Genomic DNA, 21,256 nt, shown 5'->3' on the forward strand with positions numbered 1-21,256 from the left:
AGTCTCCTTTTTCTCTAATGAACTTCCAAGTGAGCCTTACGCATAGGATCTGAAGGTGAGTATGTAAATTCAATGTAACTTTGCAACTTTCTCTGTGTTTTGCTGTGTTCAGTGCTTGGGTTTCCTGTGTGCATCCAGCTGTGGATGTACAGATCATGCATGAACCATTTTAGAGACTGGGAGCCTGGCTTCTACTTCATGACTAATTAATCTCCCCAGGGGCTGTCACCAATGCACAACATTGTGATATCAAAGAATTTATTGCAAGTAAATACGTATGGAGACACTGAACCGTCATGTTTTTAAAGACTTTTTGAAATCTGTTGCAGAAGGAAAGACACTTTGGGGTTGAGCAGCGAAAAAAGCAGCACTGAGAATATAGGTCAAGACATTAATATAAATTTGATCACTTCCTTTTTATTCACCAACATTCCTCACAATAAATCAGATCACCTCCTCACCCACACACCCCCCGCACACTTCACCCTTCCTGTCCCGATTTTGGATCACCGAATGTAAATCTGTGACAAGGGTATCTATATATAATATTAATGGTGCTGAGGAGTGTTGGTGTGAAGCGTGAGTACTTGCCAAGTAAGGAGTGATCAGAGCAGAGCTGTTCATCCTCTGCAGCATGCTCTACATCATCTGCAGGACAAATGTAACATCATTAGGCAAAAAAAGGCAGCCATTCTGCAAGGAAATAGCTAAGTTGGAGGTACCAATCAATCTCACCAAGCCAGGTTCCCTGTGATACTGTCAGAAGCAACGGACAAAACAGATTGCAGTGTAGATCACGGGGTGGCTTAAAAAAAAAAAAAAAAAAAAAAAAAAAAAAAAAAAAAAAAAAAAAAAAAAGCCCACAAAACCCCAACCCAAAATTCCCTTCTCCTCTACCCCTTTGCCCATCCATCACCCCATATTTTTTTAATATTAACTCATGTAACTAGTTGCCCCTGATCACAGTCCATTTATCAGACTTGGCTTCTTTGTGCTTAAAAGCACAGGAGTAAGAACTGATGTTTAGCTGTTAATTTAGTAAGGTATAAAGCAGCTGCTGAAGGCAGGATCTATCAGTATTGCAATGGGCTGTATTAAAGTCAATGGACGTGAATTGTGAGCTTAAAAGAGTCATCAACAGGCTGCTGAAAAGAAGTTACAATAAATAAATAAAAAGTAAGCTAAAGCAGTTCCAGTTATCATCATTATTTAAACCTAAATTGCAATTAAATAATTTTCTTAGATATTTACAAGACTTACTGATGTTTTACCTTAATATCTGCCTGCTTTTATGTTACAGCTTTCTCCATATCTGTGCTTGTACTTGAACAAACTTAAGGGGAATATTTGTGCTGTCTGCAGTGGACACTGAATGAGACCAATCATGAGACCAAAAGGAGGCAATAACGATCCTTTTGTATGATGCACATTAACCTGCTTTGCTGCTGAATGGAAAGTAAGTGTCACTCTACAGATTATATAATGAAATGTTTCACCAAATCCTCTGTATGGCCTAAAAAGATATTTATTAGTAAACAGACAGGGAGATAGAGGACATTAATTATTTTCCCCTTAATAGTCTCAATTAAAAAAAATAAAAAAAGAAGGACTTGCATTATTATTCACAAGCTGAAGTTCTGCTGTTTAACCACAACTGATGTTTCTTTTATCAGGGATTTATTTTAGATTCAGCAAGGGTTAAATCTACCATTTGCTGTTTCTGTTCTTGTATCAAGGTCAGAATGAGCAGGTAGCCCAGTTCACAGTTTGCAGGACTAATAAATCTTTCCAAAGGTCAGCATCTGCAGTCATTATCAACTAATCAGTTTTAATTTGGTTTTTAATATATAAACACTTGGGATCATGTAGAAAACATCATGCATGTTGTTTAAATCTGATATATATTTTTAAAAAACATCACTTATTTTAGCCAGTTCATTAACATTTAAAAAAAAAAAAAGGAAAATCAATGGCTCATTAAAGCTGCTTACCTTCAAGTCTTTCTTGTTTTCACAAAATATTAAAGTTAGCAATGAGTAGGTACACTACTTTTTTCCAGTGAGGCTTTTATTAGAGCTGCTGCCTCTCTTATGAGACTAATCAGATCAACTGTGGTATAAATCAGGATACATCGATTCACTTGAGAACAGACTTGATCCAACTGACTTTCAACTATTGCAAACACAGTCTACTGTTTAGGCTATTTAAATCTAGAGGGATAAGACCAGCAACGCAAAATGTCATTGTACAACATTTCCAAAAATGTGTTTGAAAATCTTTTAAGAAACATATTTTCAAAGCACAGTGCTTGAAGAGTTTCACATTAACTTAGCTTGTGATGTTAAATATCATTACTGTTGGTCATGCTTTCTCATCAGAACTAACCTCCAAGAATTCAGCATAATGTCACTGTGCTCACTGCCAACAGGCTTGCCAGTGTTAAACTGGAAAAGGATATCTCTCTGGTATGCCACTTCATGGCTGTGTTACGCACCTAAATCTGAAACTAACTTTCTCAAAAGTATCTGTGTAGATGCTAAGGTCCTAGAGGTTCTTGGATTTGATGTTCCTGTTTAAACGCTAAGCTGTCTTTTCACTTGCAGTAGCTGTGCCTGCACTCGCACACCCCCTTGGAGTCCCAGGACTAGGTGAGAGTGGATGTGATCTCGGCTGCTAAAGAGGGAGATCTTGCACTCACTGGCAGCTACTTTAGCTAATGTTATTTTCTGCTCTTTGCCTCCACACCCACCCCTGTCCCTTGCCTGTTTTCTCACGCCTGCCTTACCTTTCAGGGACAGTTCCTCCTCTTGTGTGCGAGGTGATGGTGCCATCTCCCTGGAGGAAAAGATGGGGTTGCCAGGCAGCACAGATTTTCTGTCTTCTAAACTTGGAGCCTGATTTGTGAATGAACACACAGAACAGCAAATTACTTTTCTGAGCACAGACTGTTCTGAAAGTATGGTGGCTTGCCATGTCCTAAGACTACATAAATATTGTAAAATTCAATAATTATCAATGGAAATATTCAATATGAATCTACTTCTGACATTTCCCCGAATAGAATAAGACTTCTAAATGAACTCATTCATTTCACTTCTTTTCCAAGTTTTTTTTTAGTGCACACAACAGATTTTTGAAATATAGCATTTCTACAATATGCCCAAATATTTTACAGAGGGAGGGTTTTTTTTTAGCTCTATGCTGACACTAGATTTTGCTGTGATATAAACCACACTGGATAATCTACTTCCATAATTCTAACTTTTTTTATCTCTTTTCAACTGAAAATACTTCAAATAAGCATTGTCATCACAACATTTTATAATGGATTACCCTCTATTGGAGAAACAGTGGCTGCAGCACCTTTAAGCTTGTAATTTAGTAAGAGTGATGAAAATCCTGAACCTTGGTAAATATCTATCTAACTAGATGGTGGTTAAGGGACTGTGCCTGTAGGACCTGCTCAACCACATACTGAAATGGAGAACCCTTCCTTTTGATGTAAATAGGAAAATTGATCAGAATGTAAGATTTTAATAAAGTTTTGATTTCTGTCTGTATTGTAATAGGCCTGTCCGTGGATTCTGGGGATATTAAGAGGTGCTCTGTGGGATGGTACATGATCAGAAATTTCTGTATTAGTGAAATATCAATTAAAGTCCCCATTTAGAACACAGAAAAACAGAGAGGCAGTGAAAATTAAAAATGCTACAATCTGATTATAAAGGCAGAATAAATAAGAATATTTATTAGAACATAATAAACAGACTTTAAGAAGAGCTCTGCAAATACTCAGGTAAGGCCAACACTTGAGAATTCTGGAGCCTTCAAGGGCTAAAGCTGATCAGGACTTTGGTTGATTAACACCAAAGGAAAAAACTGGTGTCCTCAGCTGCACAGTGCCATTCCTTTCAATCATTGTTACAGCTATGGAGGAAAAGCAGCAGCATCTGAATTTCTGAGACCATTTTCTGGGTCAGCCTAGGACTCTTGCAGAGGTATCTAGTCTAAGTGTCAAACTTCTCAGATTCACAGCTTGCCAAGTATAATCAAATAAAATATCCAGAGATGCTACAGCTTCAGAAAACTGTCATGCATTCCCAGTTTGCATTGCTCATATCTGTAGGGGTAGAATAAACCTTACATGTTATTTAGACAACACGTGTCATGAATGGGCAGCAGATGAACATTCACTGAGGAGCTTAATACTCAGGAATCTATAGGTCTGTTATATCCAGAGGGAGCCTTAACATTTTTTGGCAAGCTTGATACTTACTGGCTCTTCATATGTCCCAGGTAGAAGGCAATTTGGGAAATTCAGTTCAAATAGAATATGAATCAATAGGCTTTTGAATGAGCTGCATGTGTCACAAAAGTCATGAAAACCTTGAACCAGTAATAAGTGAGGTTTTATCATGGTGGAAAAATTAATTGAGGAACATAGTGGGGAAGTTAGTAGACATGGAAATTACTCATGTGAAACTTATTCCTTATCTTCAGACAGAAGAACACTGAGTGTATTTTATACAAGAAGGTATTTCCAAGGTTGATTTTGAATAATTTATTCAGAGGGATGGACTTCCTTTTTTTTTCCAAAGTCATTGAAGGCAAAACACTTGACTCTGAAGAATTGTGAGCAAAGATTAAAGGACTATGGGCCCAATCTTGCTCTCATTGAAACCAACATGAAACTTTCCATTGATTTTGGGGGATGGATCAAGCTCTTTAGCCTTTGTGTATGTGACCTTTTCCTTGATGCTATCCCATCAATTTGAATATCTCATTGGGAACAAATGAAGGGAAATCCCTAGTGTTGAGCAGAGAAAAAAACAAGTGCTGTTTTTGCTTTTTATTGGAGAAGCAAAAAATTTTTCACAATCACATTTTTTGGCCATAAATACAATCATGCAGATTATGAATAAAAGCTTATTGATATCAGAAAGTTACCTAATCTGTCTCCACTTGACTTTGGAAAAAATTCAGGAGACCATTTATTATAGGATGCAAAGTTTAAGCATTTAAATGCATTTCTATCACATCTTTTGGTCAATTTTACTCAAAAGCTCCTACTAAAAAAAGAAGAGCAAAAGAAGCTTAAGGAGAGTTTTAAACCTGACGTAGACTTCTGGACAAAAAGAAGCCAGGAAAGCTCAAGAAGACTGCTCTAGTTTAGCTTCTGGCTTGGAGCTGTAACCTCGACTTTGGTAATCAGCCATAGTCAGTTCCTTCAAGAATGGAAGTCAGTTCCTTCTCACCTACTTTCTTCATTTTCCTGCTTGGGGATAATTTTGATTCCATTTATGTAGACTTTTCCATCATTGTATATGTCGCTATAAATTGCTCTGTTACTTAAACTACTAAAACTACAGCTACACAAGTCCTTGAAAAGGGGTGCTGCATTTCTTGTAGGGGTTGCCTCATCACTTACTGTATAGCTTAGAGATAATAAATCTAATTGATTCTCCCTTCTGTTATCTAAACACCAGAGTCCGGCACAAACTGTGGAGCAATATTTAAATGACCACAACACAAAGTCAACATGATGCTGTTGGAAAAGAATAGAGCAATATTCTTAATTCTGAAAACCTGTATTGGTAATCAATTGAAATGTTGGAGCAATTGAAGAGCTGTCCAATTTTCAATTGCAGTATAAGTTGGGAAACAATTTGAAAATAATGGCTCATACAAAGAGTTTTTGAAACAGTCAATATGGTCTTCATGTGAAGGACAAATAAGAATTTGGCAGTCTACCCATTGTTTGGTCTTTGTGCATTCGACATTATCTGCAGGACTCACTGCAGTGGCCCAGCTGAGATCAGAGCTTGCAATTCTTCAGTGTGACTCCCCTGAAAATGTACTTGGAGGGATACTTATCATGGAGACACAGCCAAAGAATGTGTTGTAGCCTTACTTTGAGCATTGCTACTAACATGCATTCAACAAATATGTGAGGCAACAAATATGTGAGCGAACAAATATGTGAGCTTTAGTGAGCCGATGCACATTTGAAGTGTTCACTACTTGTGGCATTTCTTTCTTATATTACTGTGTTGCATGCTATTAAAAATAAGAATTTAACACAGTGTAGCTCACTGATGTCAAAATAAATTTTCTTGCACAGAAAATATTATGATTTGGAGGCAATATTTGTGCACATTTTCTTTGATGGAAAATATCACTTCCAAATGCTGGCTTTTACTTGGAACGAAGAAACAAATATGTCTTTCTGTCTTCAGATTTTCTTTAAAAATTATTGAAATTTAGACCAGCAGTGTTCCAGTCTGGGTTAATTTCCGTGGGAACTGCTGGCTGCAAGCTAAATATTTTTCACGTGACATCCTACAGATGTCTCTGGTGTGACTGAGGACTCTTTGACACCTTCAGCTTCTTTTCCTTCTCTGAGATAATCAATGTCATCACCACAAGAACTGGGCCTTGACACAAAGACTCCAAAGGCAAGGAGCAACACGGTGAGGTAGAGCAGGACTGAGAATTCAGTAAAGCAGTGCTACCCTCATTAATCCCTCACTCATTAGTGTTTTATTGAGTCTGTCCCATGAAAAGGACATTTTTACTAATCAAGATGAGGATCTAAGCTTTGGCAGATGCATTTTGGTAGTCAGACAAGTTGTTAACTTCCACTTCATGAAAGAGAATTCCAAGCATACTCTGCTGTTTTTCCTTTACAAAAGAGGATCTTAAAATAATTGAAAAAAAAAAACCCCAAAAAACCAAAAAAAACCACCAACAAAAAACCAAACCAAACCAAAACAAAACAAAAAAAAAAAAACAAACAACAAAACAAAAAACAACAACAACAAAAAAAACCCAAAACTAATTAATTACAAAACCCCCATGAAACAGTTATTCTCTGGGCCTGAGAAAAACCCTGAAATACTTTGGATTTGGAAAAATCCTGGTGTAACTAGGACTTTTGAATTTTTTGTGTAAGGGTGTGGTATGGATGTATAAATACAAATACTGTGTGTCTACATCTGGAAAATATGTGCATTTTTACAGCAATAAAATCAATAAGATATAGATAGGTGCTCTTCATATTCACTATATGCAATTTTCTAAGTGTATGTCTATGATGTTAGTGCATTCATGATTGTACTATTTTAAAAAAATCAGCTTTAAAGACTGTACCTTGGAAAATTTTGCCTTCTCAATATTTACATTTACCCTATGGCATTAGCTGAGGGGTTTTTTGTTCCTGTTCAATCCAAGCCTGCTGTGCAGTCTTGCCTGAATCTGAAAGAAATGGGTTTACTTATGCAACTCGTAATAAGGAAAGGAAAGGAAAAAAAAATTTCAATTCTCATATGATGCATTTTTACATAAATGATCATTGTCTGCTCTATGGCGGGGAATGGTCTATACTGATGCAAATAAAAATACATTTTTGGTACTCAGAAGAGTACAGGAGCAAGGTAGATATTGCAAGAATGCCTGTCTGCATGCTCACGGTTCCACCCCAATAGCAGTGTGGTGCTACAAAGGGACAGGAAAAACAAGAAGCAGATTAATGCTCTGGGTTTGGCAATGCTAGGTTCTTATTCAGGCTTTCAACTCCCAGCTGCAATGGCAAACTTATAAAACCTGGCAGTCAGGTAGAACTTTTGGCTATGGGATGTACGGACCATACAAAGCCTTTGAACTTTCAGTGTCAGAGTACTGTGCTCAAATTCAGTGAAAAAAATCAATCTCTCTCTGTAAATTCATTTTGTAAGACATTAAAACACATGGCCTATGACTGGTGGCATAGACTCTGCAAGGTTGTTCAAATACTTCAAGTTAACATGTACTTAAATCCTTTGCTAGATCAACTTTTATTTACCTACCTATTATGGGTACTGAAAATATATTAACTCTGGCTACTCCACCTTTGGATTCAAGAACACGTTCAGATTGCAAAATTCCCTTACTTGCTCCACTTCTGAAAGGAAAAAAAGTTATTTTTTATTGGTTCAGCTTTAAAACTGTATACATTTTCTATTGAGGGCCTGGATGGACTTTCCTAGCTGGTGGCCTATGACATCATTGTTTGACAGTTTGGCATCAAGAACGGATATGAAGATACTACAGTAATATAGAAAATTTTAAAGAAAAGTTAATCAACTTAAGAGATTTGTACCACTAAAATCTTTAAAATTGTGAAAATAAGCCTCTAAAAGCATATATAAAAATCATGCTGCAACATTAACCTTTTTAAGATAGACCAATTTAATGTATTCCACATGCTAGGAAGTATTAACAATTTAATTGCTGTTTAGCTAAAAAGATTGTGCTGCTTGAAGTCCAAAACCAGCAAACCTTCGGACACACTCATTTTTCACTGCACAAGCAGAAGAGAAACGTGGAGGGCTATAAGCCAGTGATGTGCAAAATTACATTGGGTCAATATTTAAAATTCTTTGCACAGCTACTTACATCATGTCTAAATGAGTAAAGCAATGCCCAAAAACCTTTTAAGGTATTTTTAACCCTGATTATTTCATCTTTGTGCTAGCCCAAAGCAGTACAAAGAGCTAGCTCAGATCGATGCTAACAGAGAGGGGAAGCCAGGGGAGGGATGTGGGGGTAACCCAGCACCAGGGCACGCTCTGTCCTGGCACCAAACCCGTCCTCTCTGTCCCAGGGGCTGCCTGGCAGAGTCACGGGCTTTCAGGTTTTTAAGAACTAAATCCACCGCTCGATTGCTGCCCTCTCACGTCCTGTGCTGCTGTTCGTTTGTCTCTCCCCTCTCGTCCTTTTTGATGTGCCTGTGGTAATTTCTGAGGGGAGCCAGAGAGAGCAAGGCAGAAGAACATGTTAGTCCACAGCTGCCTATCAGTGGAGGACAGTGGGTTTGATTAAAGGGGAGCTCCCTCCTGGATTTCACACATCACATCAATCACATTGATCAGCCCCCAGAAAGGCAACATATTGTCTGGGAATAAGCCAAGGAGGGATATCAATTTCACAATAACACTTATGTCTTTCAGCCAAGAACTGGTTTATTTTTGGCTACTGAAGTCTGAGACTCACTTTGGAGCTCCATTTACGCCCAAAGATTTTCACTGTTCACTTGCTATTTCACTAACAAGTTATTACTAACTTTTGCCTGAAATTTGTACTCCTAGATGTGATTTCTACATAGAAAAATCAGCTTCTGCTTCCTGCCCGTGTGCAGTGGTGGGACTTCCTAGCTGTGTGTCAATGTTATTTATTTCTGTCACTGCAACTTGAAAATGTAGAGCCTTTAGGAGTGCTCACATTATTTATGCTTTTTCCTATAATCTTCAGGAAAGTGTTCAAGTCCTTAGGAAAAATTATATTATAAAAAAATCCTGCATTATGCATCTACGTGATGTGGTAAAACACATCTATTGTTTTGGTATTCCATTTATTAATTCCATTTGCATAAGAACTCTCTGAAAGGTATCCCATATTGCGGTAATGGTATTTACACTTCCTGGTCCCAGATATTCCAGGTTTATGGGTATGTTGTTTTTTCAGGTAGAGTTTTGATTGATTACCTCTGCCTGTCACTTTAAAGAAATCATTCTTACATATTGTTTTATATCACACTCCCAAGGAGGTTTCATCTAGTTTGTTGACATAATGAATCCTACACCCATGATTAATTACTTGTATTATATTATTATGCCAACCCACATTTACCCTGGCTACTTTCTCAATAATTGCTGCTCTGTAAATGTATTTGAGAGTGCCTCTGTGTGTCTGTGTGAGAGAGAGAGAGAGAACTGGGGCTCAGTTAAGCTGCACACTGCTCTGGCAAGTGAGTGTAGAAATTAACAAAATGACCCCTCCTTCATTAAAAATAAGGACTAGAAATAGAAAGAAAATTGCCTATATGGCATTCCTCTCACAGTATCTCATGATGATTTCACCAGTTCTCTAAAATAACATGTATTTTATGAAATATCTTTAAAGGCTAGTTATCATTTAGTACTCAAATTGTTATTCTCCCCTCACTTTCACTACTTAATTATTTAGCTAATGACAGGGTAACCATAATGATCTTTAAAAAGATAGATACAGCCTGGCTGCCCCTTTGCTATGTTAAAAACCTAATATTTATAAAAGAGCTATTTTAACTTGAGCAGTGATGCAAACCTACCAGCTTCACAGCACTCCACAGATATGCTCCCCTTCCTTTGGTGTTTATTAAAGAGTCAGAAAGAGATTATCTTTGTCATTTAATAGAATCATTCAGCTAAATTTATTTTTCAGTAAAATGGTGAGAGACACTATGCAGTTAGTTAACACACATTCTGGTATTCCACAAAATATCCTGCTGTTTTTTGCAGCCACTTCTACATAGTCCAATCTCCATATGCATAATTTTCAAAATCTCTCTAAAGAGACAATACAGAAAATTAGGATACATGGAAGTTTTAACTATGTTTTGCAGCAGAGCAACTCAGACTACCTTCTCAAGGTTTTCCATAGTAAAGACAGAATGTTTACCATAAGACCTGTCATTAAAAAATATCATCAGAACATTATTTTTTCATTTAAAGTAATCAAGAGGATATAACTCTGTTTCAAATTATTTGAGCTGACTACCAGCTATGAAAAGATGCTATTGTCTTGCATTCTTGAAATTGCTGGAGCTATATATGTTTTTTTCTCTGTCAGTACTACCATACCACAGACATGAGCAGCTTTGCTTGTGGCAGTCTCAATTTTTATTTGTTTAAAATACATCTTGAAGTATCAGTGATAGTGGTCACCTCTCCAGTGCTGTGATCCTTAAAACCTTGTAAGGGTTTTAGGAAGATTTGTCATTCTCTTCTCATCCCTAACCATACCAAAAAGCTGTATAATTTGGTGCCTGCATTATCAAATTGTTTAATGTTTATTGAGCTGTGGGATGAGATCTTTTCCATGTTAGAATTTTAACAGTATAGTTGTTAAAAAATGTGACACAATTGCATGCATATATCATCTCAATATTCTTGTTAATGTTCTTAATCAGCTTGGAAGATTGCATTTTCATTAACTTTGAGGCTAAAATTTGTGACACTTTCTTGCTAAATTTCAGGATTTTATAATTTAATTTTTCTTCCTCAGCACGCCATATCAATGTTTTGTGTGTGACTTACACAAGCTTCTAAAAATTCTTTTTAAATTGAAGATTATTCATTTATTTTAACATCATTAAATATACTAGAGAATACTTCTGCAGAGTGTTACAAATGTGTAAATAAAATAGTTAAAGTAAAAAAAAAAGAAATTGTTTAGGTGAGGAAATATGAATTAACTACATCTGCTGAACTACAATGTACCTATGCTGCATAAAGTAAACTCCCAATGTCCTTTTGTTTTTCCTGCCAAATATCTACGTCATATAAATAATTTTAAACAACAAAACAAAACAAAAGCACTAGCCTTGTGGTATCAGAAAATGAGAAGTAAAGCTATTATTTGCTTAAATGAGCTTCAGAACCTTCAATAATTTATCATCAATTTTCATGAGTTCCTTGACTTTCTTCATCTTGATCTCTCCTGTTATATATATCCACCATTTCAATATGTAGCCAATATTATCATACCCCGAACCAAGTCAGCAGTTTTGATGTCTTCATTTCAATGTCCTTTTCTGTACCTTCAGCAATGTTAATGTTACAAATTACGGGAGGGTGTATTAATAGCCATACCCAAGAAGCAGAAAGAAAAGTGCATTTTTTTAAACTAAGTACTAACTTGGGATTTCCCGGGCCCATTGCGGAGCCGGCGGAGCCCCGGCTCCTCCGTTGTGATGATAATGGATTCCGTGTTGTTGGCTCAAAGGTCGGCGGGTCACCGTAAGCTCCTTAATGGACTGTGAAATAACTTTAACTGCATTAACCTCCCCGGATCACATGGGTGGCACCAACATCCACTCCTGAAATTCTCATTCGCTTATAGAGACAATACCATTAGATTATTATATTTTCCTTTTGGAATAGCAATAGGCTCAAAGCAATTATGCAGCTAAGCGTTTCCATTAAGCGAATAGGGCCTTAAAGAAGATTAACTGGAGCTTCTCTGGCGTTCAGTATAAAGGTGGAATAAGTCTAAAGATTTCAACAGAATTCAAATCTGCTAAAACCACTATCTGTGATATCATGGTGATCTAAAGGATGAGGTCATTAGCTGAAACAGCAATGCTGTGTCCGTGCTTGTGAAGGCAGGTGCAGTTGGGAGGCTGCCCAAACTGGGGCCCTGACTTTACCCTGCATTTTCAGAGTGTTTACGCTTAGGAAGGTTACAAGAATTTGGCACTGAAAAGAGCAGGAGGAAGACTGGCTTCACACAACCATCAGCAACTTAAAATAAGTGGTTACCTAGGTCTCATCTTTTCTGATTTCTTTCAAAAATGACACCTACAAGCAGGTACAACACCCATCTTCAGTGCCACTGCAGGACCATGGCTGCTGGAGCTGGGATGAGTTGTGGATGTTCAAGCCTAACAGGCCTTTGGCTGGCTGAGGAGTCACTGGAAAACCTGGGCACAGGCCTGACTCCAGAACATCCCATTTGGTTGTGTGGATTGGCAGTCTCCAGGCTGAGAATACCATGGTCGTGTTCAGTACAACCCTATTCACAGACTGTGCTCTGCTTAAACCTCCAAGTCAATTAAACTTGAGTGTGTGTAATGAGCTAAGAGCTTGCTTAAGTGATGTGATGAAGTGGGGCTTTTCATCCCCAAATTACCCACAAAATAGGCCTGCTGCTGGTAAGGTCAGACTTTCCTCGTGCCAACTGCAGTAAAAAGCATATAGGGACAACACTCTGACTGCAACTTTCAGGTCATAACTTTTTTACGTGTTATTATTACTGGTTTTTTGTTTTGTTTTCATAAAAAAACCACTTAAGTGCCCATTCCAAATTCTAGGCACTTTAACACATTACAAAAACAAACTCAGCATGATCTCCTCAACCACAGCAGAAATCCAGAAATCCATCTAAAATAATTACAGAAAGTATTATTCTTTGAACATGATGAGAATGTGTCTAATCTGGAAAGAAACCTCATACTTGTAAAAGTTTAAAAACTTTACATAGTGTAAGACCTTATTGTCTGACTGTTTGCTCCTTAAGTTGATTTTGCAGAGAAAATGGAACTTTGGATAAACTTAATTACTTTATAAAACTATGAGAAAATATTGCAATAATTCAAAACCGAAATTAATCTTCTTCCATTTTCTTTCACTACAAGGAAACTATTGATTATATAGCTTAACAATCCATTTCAGCATTCAGATATGAAAAAGCTTTTTGTTACAGGCTTAAATATATTTTTCTTTCAATTCGATTTTCCTTGAAATGTAACATTTTCTGTGGAAAACTAAAACAATCCATTTCTCCAATTAGCAGTTCTGATTACCGGAAAGATAATTTTCTGATTTTTGTAGACTTCATATTTTGGTTTGCTTGTTCAATCTTCATACTAACTATGAAAAAGCAGAGATCGTGCATTTAAAATTTTATTTATATTTTGCCTTTTGTCTCAGCAGTTTCCAGTATGTTTAGATATTAACCTCCATACAGATCCACTACAATGGAACCATGGGTAGGGCTAGATGATCAGAGGAAATACTTATGGAAAAGAGGGCCTCTCACTGTGCTTTAAATCTCCCAGAAATTGAGTTTTGGTCTTTCCCAATTCTGAAGTTGAGTCCAAAGTGACTTGGGCTTTAGCTAGCCAAGAGATGTATCTATTGCCTTGCTCTGTCCCTTTTTCTCTCCCATTTCTCAGGACCACAGCACTGGCTGTATTTTCCTGCTATCCCTGCAGCCCCCCGTGACCAGGCAGCTGCCAGCAGACTTGTCAGCTTGTACATGCTATGTGTGAAACTCAATATTTTTTTGCACTTCTAACATACCTGCTGTTCTTTCTTTCTCCCCTCATGGGTACAAATCACAGCACTCTCATTTAATTCAACTGACATTTTAACCAATATTAAGGTTTTCCTTGCCGTTTTTTTTCATTTTAACTTTGGGGGAGGATGAGTGTTTTTTAGCATTTGTCATGTCAAGATAGAGATGTCAACCAAAATGCTTGTCTCCACATTTTTGGCAGATGCAGGGTGTAGACTGATTTGCTGGATGGGACCTTATTCTGAGCACCTGCAAGTCTCATGGAAGTTGAAGAAAACAACTTAGGAACAGCTCTAAGAGAGAGGAAGCTTGGAGATTGTTGTACTTAATTTACCCCGACACCTTTTGCCCACAGCAAGCTTAAAGCAATGACATTTAATAATAACCTGAAAGCTTGGACCTGTCAAGAAATTGCAGTAGCCCAGCAATGCTGCATTTTGGTCTCACCACTTACAAAACATGGTACAAGTGCAGCAGTAATAAGTCCTCAGAACTACTCAGTGATTTTGTAGTTTTGGGGAATTGGATAATTCCTATTTTAAATAACATTAACAAACCAGCAAACAAACAAAAACTTCACTGTGAACTGGATTGGGAAACTCGGCTGATGTTTAAAACCATTGATTTTTGCTGGGTCCCTGAAGTACATTTTCCTTGAACAACCCCAGGATGTCACACCAGCCTGAGAAGATGACTATGTTGGGGTGGGGACAGAGGGGAAGCATCTTGTGTCCAAAACCAATACTCCAGCCACAACAGCCTAAGTCTGGAGACAGCTGAAGTTATTTCTCTTTGCCACTAAAGCACAAATAATTTGTTGAATCTAGCTCCTGCATAAAAGAGAGATTTCAGAAAGAGAAGCAAATCCTGGCAAATGCACATCCTCCATTGCTTATAATAAACCACAGGCACTGTCAAGACTAAACAAGTTATCACCATATTTGTTGTGGTCCCCAAAAAGCACAAGAGAGAGAAGGAGAACAAATTTTAAATGGAATTTCAGTGTCACCTCTGTAGAAAGTCCCTTGCCTGACAGAAATTATCCCATTTTGTGAAGCTCAGGACCAAAATCTACAAGATATCTCAGATCCACTAAGGAGTGCCAGGTAACATTGATCTCCATAGGATTGCTTGGAGAGCAGAGGCTGATATTCTCAATGTTTTGTTCAGAGGAATTATTGGTTATTATTATGCGAACCTCTCCAACAACTATCTTCATGGGTTACAAATATTGTTAGAAACATAGATTTTTATAAATAATTACAAAATAGATCCTAGTTAAGTATTGTTAACTAAAGTCTAAAGCAAGAACCATATTTCAGAACTTTTCTGAGAGCAAATTAGTAGCAATCCTACACCACTATGTTCATTTTGTGAGCATATTGAAGTGAAATAAAAGCAAAAGTCCAGCAAAAGTCCTTATTCAGCAGGGTCTACTCAAAAAGAATTCCTATTGTCAGCAGATTCTCTTTGACCTAGAATAAAATCTTCAAAACATTGCTTGTGGCTTTCTTGCTTATGGCAAGAATGTTAAAGTTTCAGAAAAATCTTTGGATTCTAGAAATGCTAGTTGACATGTAAAAGAATAAGCACAAAGGAAAAGCAAAAGATCATAAAATGCAAAAAATTCTATAGGCCAATCAGGTCCTTTCTATACCCATTTGAGTTCTATTAGTTGCAGGTTAATCAGTGCATTCTAAAAATGTGAGGGCAAAATAGTATAATTAAGTAGCAATAAATACGTATTGATGTGAAATAAAGGAGAGCACAATAATTAACAATGACTTAGAAATCTCCTCCTCTGTAGGATAAGTTGTCACTTACATAAAATGAAATAACTTCTTCCAAAGAAATTTCAACTGGACCGTTCTGTGAGGTGCTATTAGAATAAGGAACAATTCCTTACCCAAATCTTGCTGAAATCTGGTCTATCTCTGTTGAAAGTGTTACAAGTGAACTTTCTTGCAATAGAAACATATTTCAAACCATATGAAATGAGTTTGTGAATTCTGGCCCATGCCTAGAAGGCAAATAACTCCATCACAGAACCACCACACTGTTATCACAACCACAAGTATTAAATGTTATAAAACAGAACTCAGTGAGTGCAGGTACCCTCACAGGTGTTTCCAGGTCATGTCAGAAGGATATTTCTGTTGTAATATCAGAAAACTAACACTGTATCATTAAGGTAAATGGAGCCTTAAACTCCTTTTGCTGTCATGGAAAGGGATAAAATGTGTAAAATGAGTAAATACTTGCTTGAAGCAAGGCCCATATATAGTTGTGGGGTGTTTTTTTTTTTTTTTTTGTTTTTTGTTTTTTTGGGGTTTTTTTTGTTTTTTTTTTTTTTTCACTTTAGTGGAGCATATTGCAATGAGGAAGTCTCAATTTACTAAAACACTGCATGTGTGAGATGTTTCAATGCCACAGCTCCAGCATGAGTTGTATATTACATTACAGAAATGGGACAAGAGAAGGACAAAATTGTCTATCACTTGCTGACACTAAAATGTGGCAATTGATAGAAATTCATAGGATCTATATCCTTACTTCTTCATGCTTGGCTTTGAAACATGAGCTGTAACAATATTCAAATATGTCAGAGTTTAACTTCAACTAATCTTATTGTATCTGCGTCAGAATATCTGCATCTGTAATTTTGATTTTGTAGGAGAAAAAAAGAATTGAGAAATGCTTTTCCCTGATAGAAATCTAGCCAAAATTTGTCTTCTTTCCCAGTATTATAGGACAAATTTCTTGTTCTTGATGACTGAGAGGCTTACCTTCAGTAATTTGACATATTGACTATATAATGGTGCAGGACTCATTTCCATCAATTAATTTGGTTGACCTGGTTATTTACCTTTCATATTCATGTGTTTTGTACCACGGTTATGGAAACACACTGAACAGAAAGGCCACGTAAGTAATCAAGCAGGTTTTCCTGAATCATCTTCCAAGGCAGTGTCTGTTGGGCACCATAAATCCTGTCTCAGTGTCCAGTGACAGTGTCAGTCTTTATGGCTCACTTTTTAAACGAGCTGTTTGGCCGCTGGCCTCAGTACATAAGACTGACATAAATTTGCATGTCAATGCAAGTTCTTCCTGCCTTCAAAACCCAATGTTTGGGTCTCTTCTGTCTTAATACCATGATATACTGATGGGTGCATTAGTTCTGCATTCTGATCCTACATACCTACAGTAAATATTGAAAGATTTACATGTCATCCCAAACACACTTGGTTTGATTTAGGCACATTTATTCTAAACAGCACTGACAGTTTATGACCAATTCACATTTTAGAACTCTTAGATGAACTTAAATCCAGAGTGCTGATTAAAAAAGTAATATCTATTTCATTACCCAACAGAGTGCACATGATTTCCTCACCAAAGAAATTGCCCCTGGTTAAAATGGCAAATCTATGTAAAATGCTGAGTGTAACCAAGATGCCAATCTAGACCAAAACTTCTCAGATCCTCTCTCTTTTCAGCCTTCAACTGCAATCAGCTGTTTCATAATTTTAGTGTAAATCTTCCAGTGTCTGTGTGAACATCAGATTATGTACCATGATAAAATAATTCATTATCATTATATTTCTTGACAGAACCTCCAGGATTATTGATACACGACTACATGTTTTTTATATGATTTTGAAATCATAAATTGCTTCATTGGAATAATTTTCTTCTGGCGTAAATAATCATGCTGTGATGAAGTGATAAACTGGCCAATCTGTCAACTGCCAGTTTGGTTGTGGTTTTTGTTTCATACATAGAGGTCTTAATGGAGAGAAATGTAGGCTGGCAAGAGATTCCCTTGGATCTGCGGAATTCTGATTAGCCACAAAAGCTTCACTGTCAAAGGCATAAAAAGTACCAGTATTATTTGAGGTTTTTGGAAGCTACTAATCTTGGAGCTGCGGGAACAATTGCCAACCTTTATGAGGTGCAATTAATGTTCCTAGTCTGAAAACTTGTTGTTCATTCATCCTGTATATTGCATGAATTTCTAGTCCCATTGCACTGAAAAATAGGCTCTTAAAGGCCAGAAACTCACAAAGGATGGTAACAGGGCTGGACAAGGTTTGCTGTGTATTTTGCAATAGGAATGGCTGAACCAAGTAGGACTCCTTGGGCTGGAAGGAAGGTTACTGAGGGAGCTGCAGCAGAGATCCACAGGCTTGTGGGCTGTACTGGGCAAGTGCTGTAACAGGGTTTTTGATCATAGCAGAATAAGATGACACTGTGTGAAGCAATCAGATACCTAGTTCAAAATAAATTTTATTTCACCACAAATGTGCACCTAGGCTATAGAGTCACTAATTTTATTCACAAGAGAGTAAATTATTTGGGAGAGTCTTGGTTATTTTTACCTAACACACAGTTTAGCTTTCAGAAGGACTGATGTTATCAACCCTATTCGTGTCCTGCCCCCTTTTCTGTTTCTAAAGAGGCAGGAGACTGTGTTTATGCTTGAGGAGAAGAGCCTTAATTTAAATTCATTTAAATCAGATAATCTCCAGTGAATGCCATGATCCAGAGCACAATACCTACTACAGCTCTTGATTGCTTTGGTTACAAAGAACATATATGCACAGTAAAAATGTTGAGGTTTTTTTCATCCAGCATTGGAATAGACATGACCATAAAGAAGAGCATAGTGATACAGTACAGAATCATAGAGCAGCATGGCAAGACAGGTCCTGACTGTGCCTGATGGCCTAGAGACTGGGATCCCCTCTGAGGTGAGGAAAGTCATCTTTCAGAAAGGCTATCTGAAGGTCCTTCCCCGAAAAACCAGGCCAATGAAGCTAGGCAGGTGAACACTGTGCATGAATGGGTCAGAAATTCTTCTAGCCCTGGGGCCAGTTGAGAGGTGGTGTGAGGGTGGCCACCCCACAGCTTTGTCCAGTCCTCTGAAAATGCTGGGTGAGCTCTATGACTCACAAGGACATCACAACATGCAAGACACTTGCTGAAAGCTTTTCTCAGATGCCAATTCACAAGCAATCAGTCAAAATGAATGGATAGCTGATCCTGGCACTCCTCAATACCTCACAGAAGAAAAAAAAATCCTCAAAGTATTTAAACTACTTTCTACTTTGTCCCTCCCTCATCTCTCCAGAAGTACAGCTTTATGAATTAGGGCAGCTTTGCCTTCAGAAACCAAGATGGTAGAGACATGTGGAGTGTAATCACTTGTCTTTCTCCCTTGCCGTTAATGGAAGAAGGTGGGTTTATCTTGGGATAAACAGTTGACAAATCCTAGCAAAGACAAGCCAGTTTGTAATTCTCAAATGAGTTAGAGATTAAGCTGAAAGGCAAGGCTTTCCTCAAGACTCCTGTGAGGAAAATATTATTGCACTTGTTTTGACAGGAACTGAAATGAAATTATTTGACCATCAAATACATCTGAAGTACTATTTTTTCCCATTATTATGGACTGTACATATATTTCTCCAGTGGAAAGTGAGATTAAAAAGCTGACAAATCAGAAGAAGGGCCACTTTCCCTGGTGGTATGAACTGAAATATCTGAAGTGGAGTAAATGTCAAACTGGAGCCTGTGGTGTTTTGCGCTCATTTTGTACAGGTTGGGTGATAGTACAAGGTGTGAAGCAACAGAGGATCAGCACCAGATTCCTAAGGGAACCAGCTATGTTACTTGGAATTTGGATCCACTTCAACAGTAAAACAGAGCCTGGGGAATTTCCCAATCTGAGACACAGAAATGTTGGTTTCTGCTGGGAGACTACAGTCATTCCCTTTTAAGATTATTTGGTTGCTCTGGCCCTAGGCTATGATAAATTTCTCTGAGAGTCCATATATTAAACCCCCTTCAGAGAATGAAAGTATATCCCAAATGGTGTAAACACTTCAAGATAAACAGATATGGGTGATTTACATATATAGATAGATTATATATAACTACATGTATTTCAGCAATCTAAAGCAGAGTTCCTGTTGAATCCATCAGTAAGGGATAGCCACTGGACACGTAGCAGTTCTTTCCTGTCCCAAGGTAGCTTGCCATATGAATACTCTGCACTGTCCTTAAAAGACCTCTTTCTGCTGAGGATTTATTTTGGTGTAAGCTCCTCCACACAATTTTTTTGTACAATCAAGTTGTATTCCCTAAATACTTATCACCTCTGTAGAGTATAAACAAAATAAAATGGAACACAGTACCAGATGCCTTCAAGGCTCTTGCACCTCACAGCTGTGACATTTGAGTGTATTCAGTATCAATTATGAAATTTAGGTGGAAAGCACTATGGTCAGCAAGGCCAAAGAGGATTCAATTATTGCTACATCTGCATTAAAGGCCCACCCATAAATTACTTAAGTGGACTCTAAAAATTATGAAAACTAATGAGAATAATCTTAAATGGATAGGAACAATCTTATATCATTTTAACATTTCAATCATAAAAATAGTATTAAAAATCTTTTTACCACTGAATAAGTTCTGGGTCCTCTGTTACCTTCAACTGTGTTGAATTTAATGGCATAGCTGAAAAGCTGGCAAAGTCGAAGTAAAGTTAAACAGATCTGTTTTTTTGCCATGTATTTTGTCTTAAAGCCACAGTACTTTGGGTGACAGAGTAGGAAAGCACATTACTGCAATGGCAAGAATGATTATTACCAAACAAGAACTCACCTTGGCACTGATGACTGGTCTTATGTCTACTGGACAGTGAAAGATCAGCTTTTCCTTTTCACTGAAATTCTCCAAGCGTGCTGAACTCCTTGACAGTACAAAATAAACAAGCAATAATTCTGAAAAATAAAAATATACATTTACTCTTTTTTAAAAAGACAACTGGGATGCATTAAGTATGAAAGAATTCACCTCTGGAAATACATTGCTTTGTGCTATGATAATCTTCTGACTTAGCTTCAAAAAGTGGAGCTGAATTCTAGGTGTAGATAAATCTTTCAATATCAGGTGCTTGGACTTAATTTTCTGGTGACATAAGACATGTAAATCTGCACTGGAGGCAGAAGGTATAAGCTGAGCACACTCACTGCATGTATTGACTCTTACTGTAGGTCAGTAACTCTGAAATTCAAGACTTTGAATGGAGCTTTTATGTGCCCTATTTTGGCAATTTCAGACATTTTGATGAAAGTATAATTATAATTTAACCCCAGGACTCAGGTTTGTCTTTAAATAGAGAAGAAAGTGGTGTGTTCTAATGCACAGAACCATGGTCAAGTTTATGGCAAAACTCCCACTGAAGTAACTAGAAGCAGGATTAAGGCCATAGTTTAGATAAGCAACAAAATGTAAAACCCTTCTTATTTGTGCCAGTGACAGTGCAGCACCCGAGTGGAGCATTTCCAAAATTCCGTTTTTTAACTATTATTTTCTT

General features: G+C 37.3%; 1 long non-coding RNA gene across 3 annotated transcripts; it reads right to left on the minus strand.

The window, feature by feature from the left end:
- Positions 1–397: 397 nt before the first annotated feature.
- LOC136358481 (uncharacterized) lies at positions 398–20,661 on the minus strand. Of its 3 annotated transcripts, XR_010743120.1 has the most exons (5): positions 20,542–20,655; positions 7,845–7,939; positions 2,786–2,894; positions 736–805; positions 398–648 (listed from the first exon to the last, which is right to left on the minus strand). It is a non-coding gene; the product is annotated as an uncharacterized lncRNA (long non-coding RNA). The 3 variants fall into 3 exon arrangements; XR_010743118.1 differs by having other exon boundaries at positions 398–805; XR_010743119.1 differs by lacking the exon at positions 7,845–7,939 and having other exon boundaries at positions 398–805; positions 20,542–20,661.
- Between the last annotated feature and the right edge of the window lie 595 nt (positions 20,662–21,256).

Source organism: Sylvia atricapilla, chromosome 3, assembly GCF_009819655.1.
Source record: "Sylvia atricapilla isolate bSylAtr1 chromosome 3, bSylAtr1.pri, whole genome shotgun sequence".
NCBI classification, from domain to species: domain Eukaryota; kingdom Metazoa; phylum Chordata; class Aves; order Passeriformes; family Sylviidae; genus Sylvia; species Sylvia atricapilla.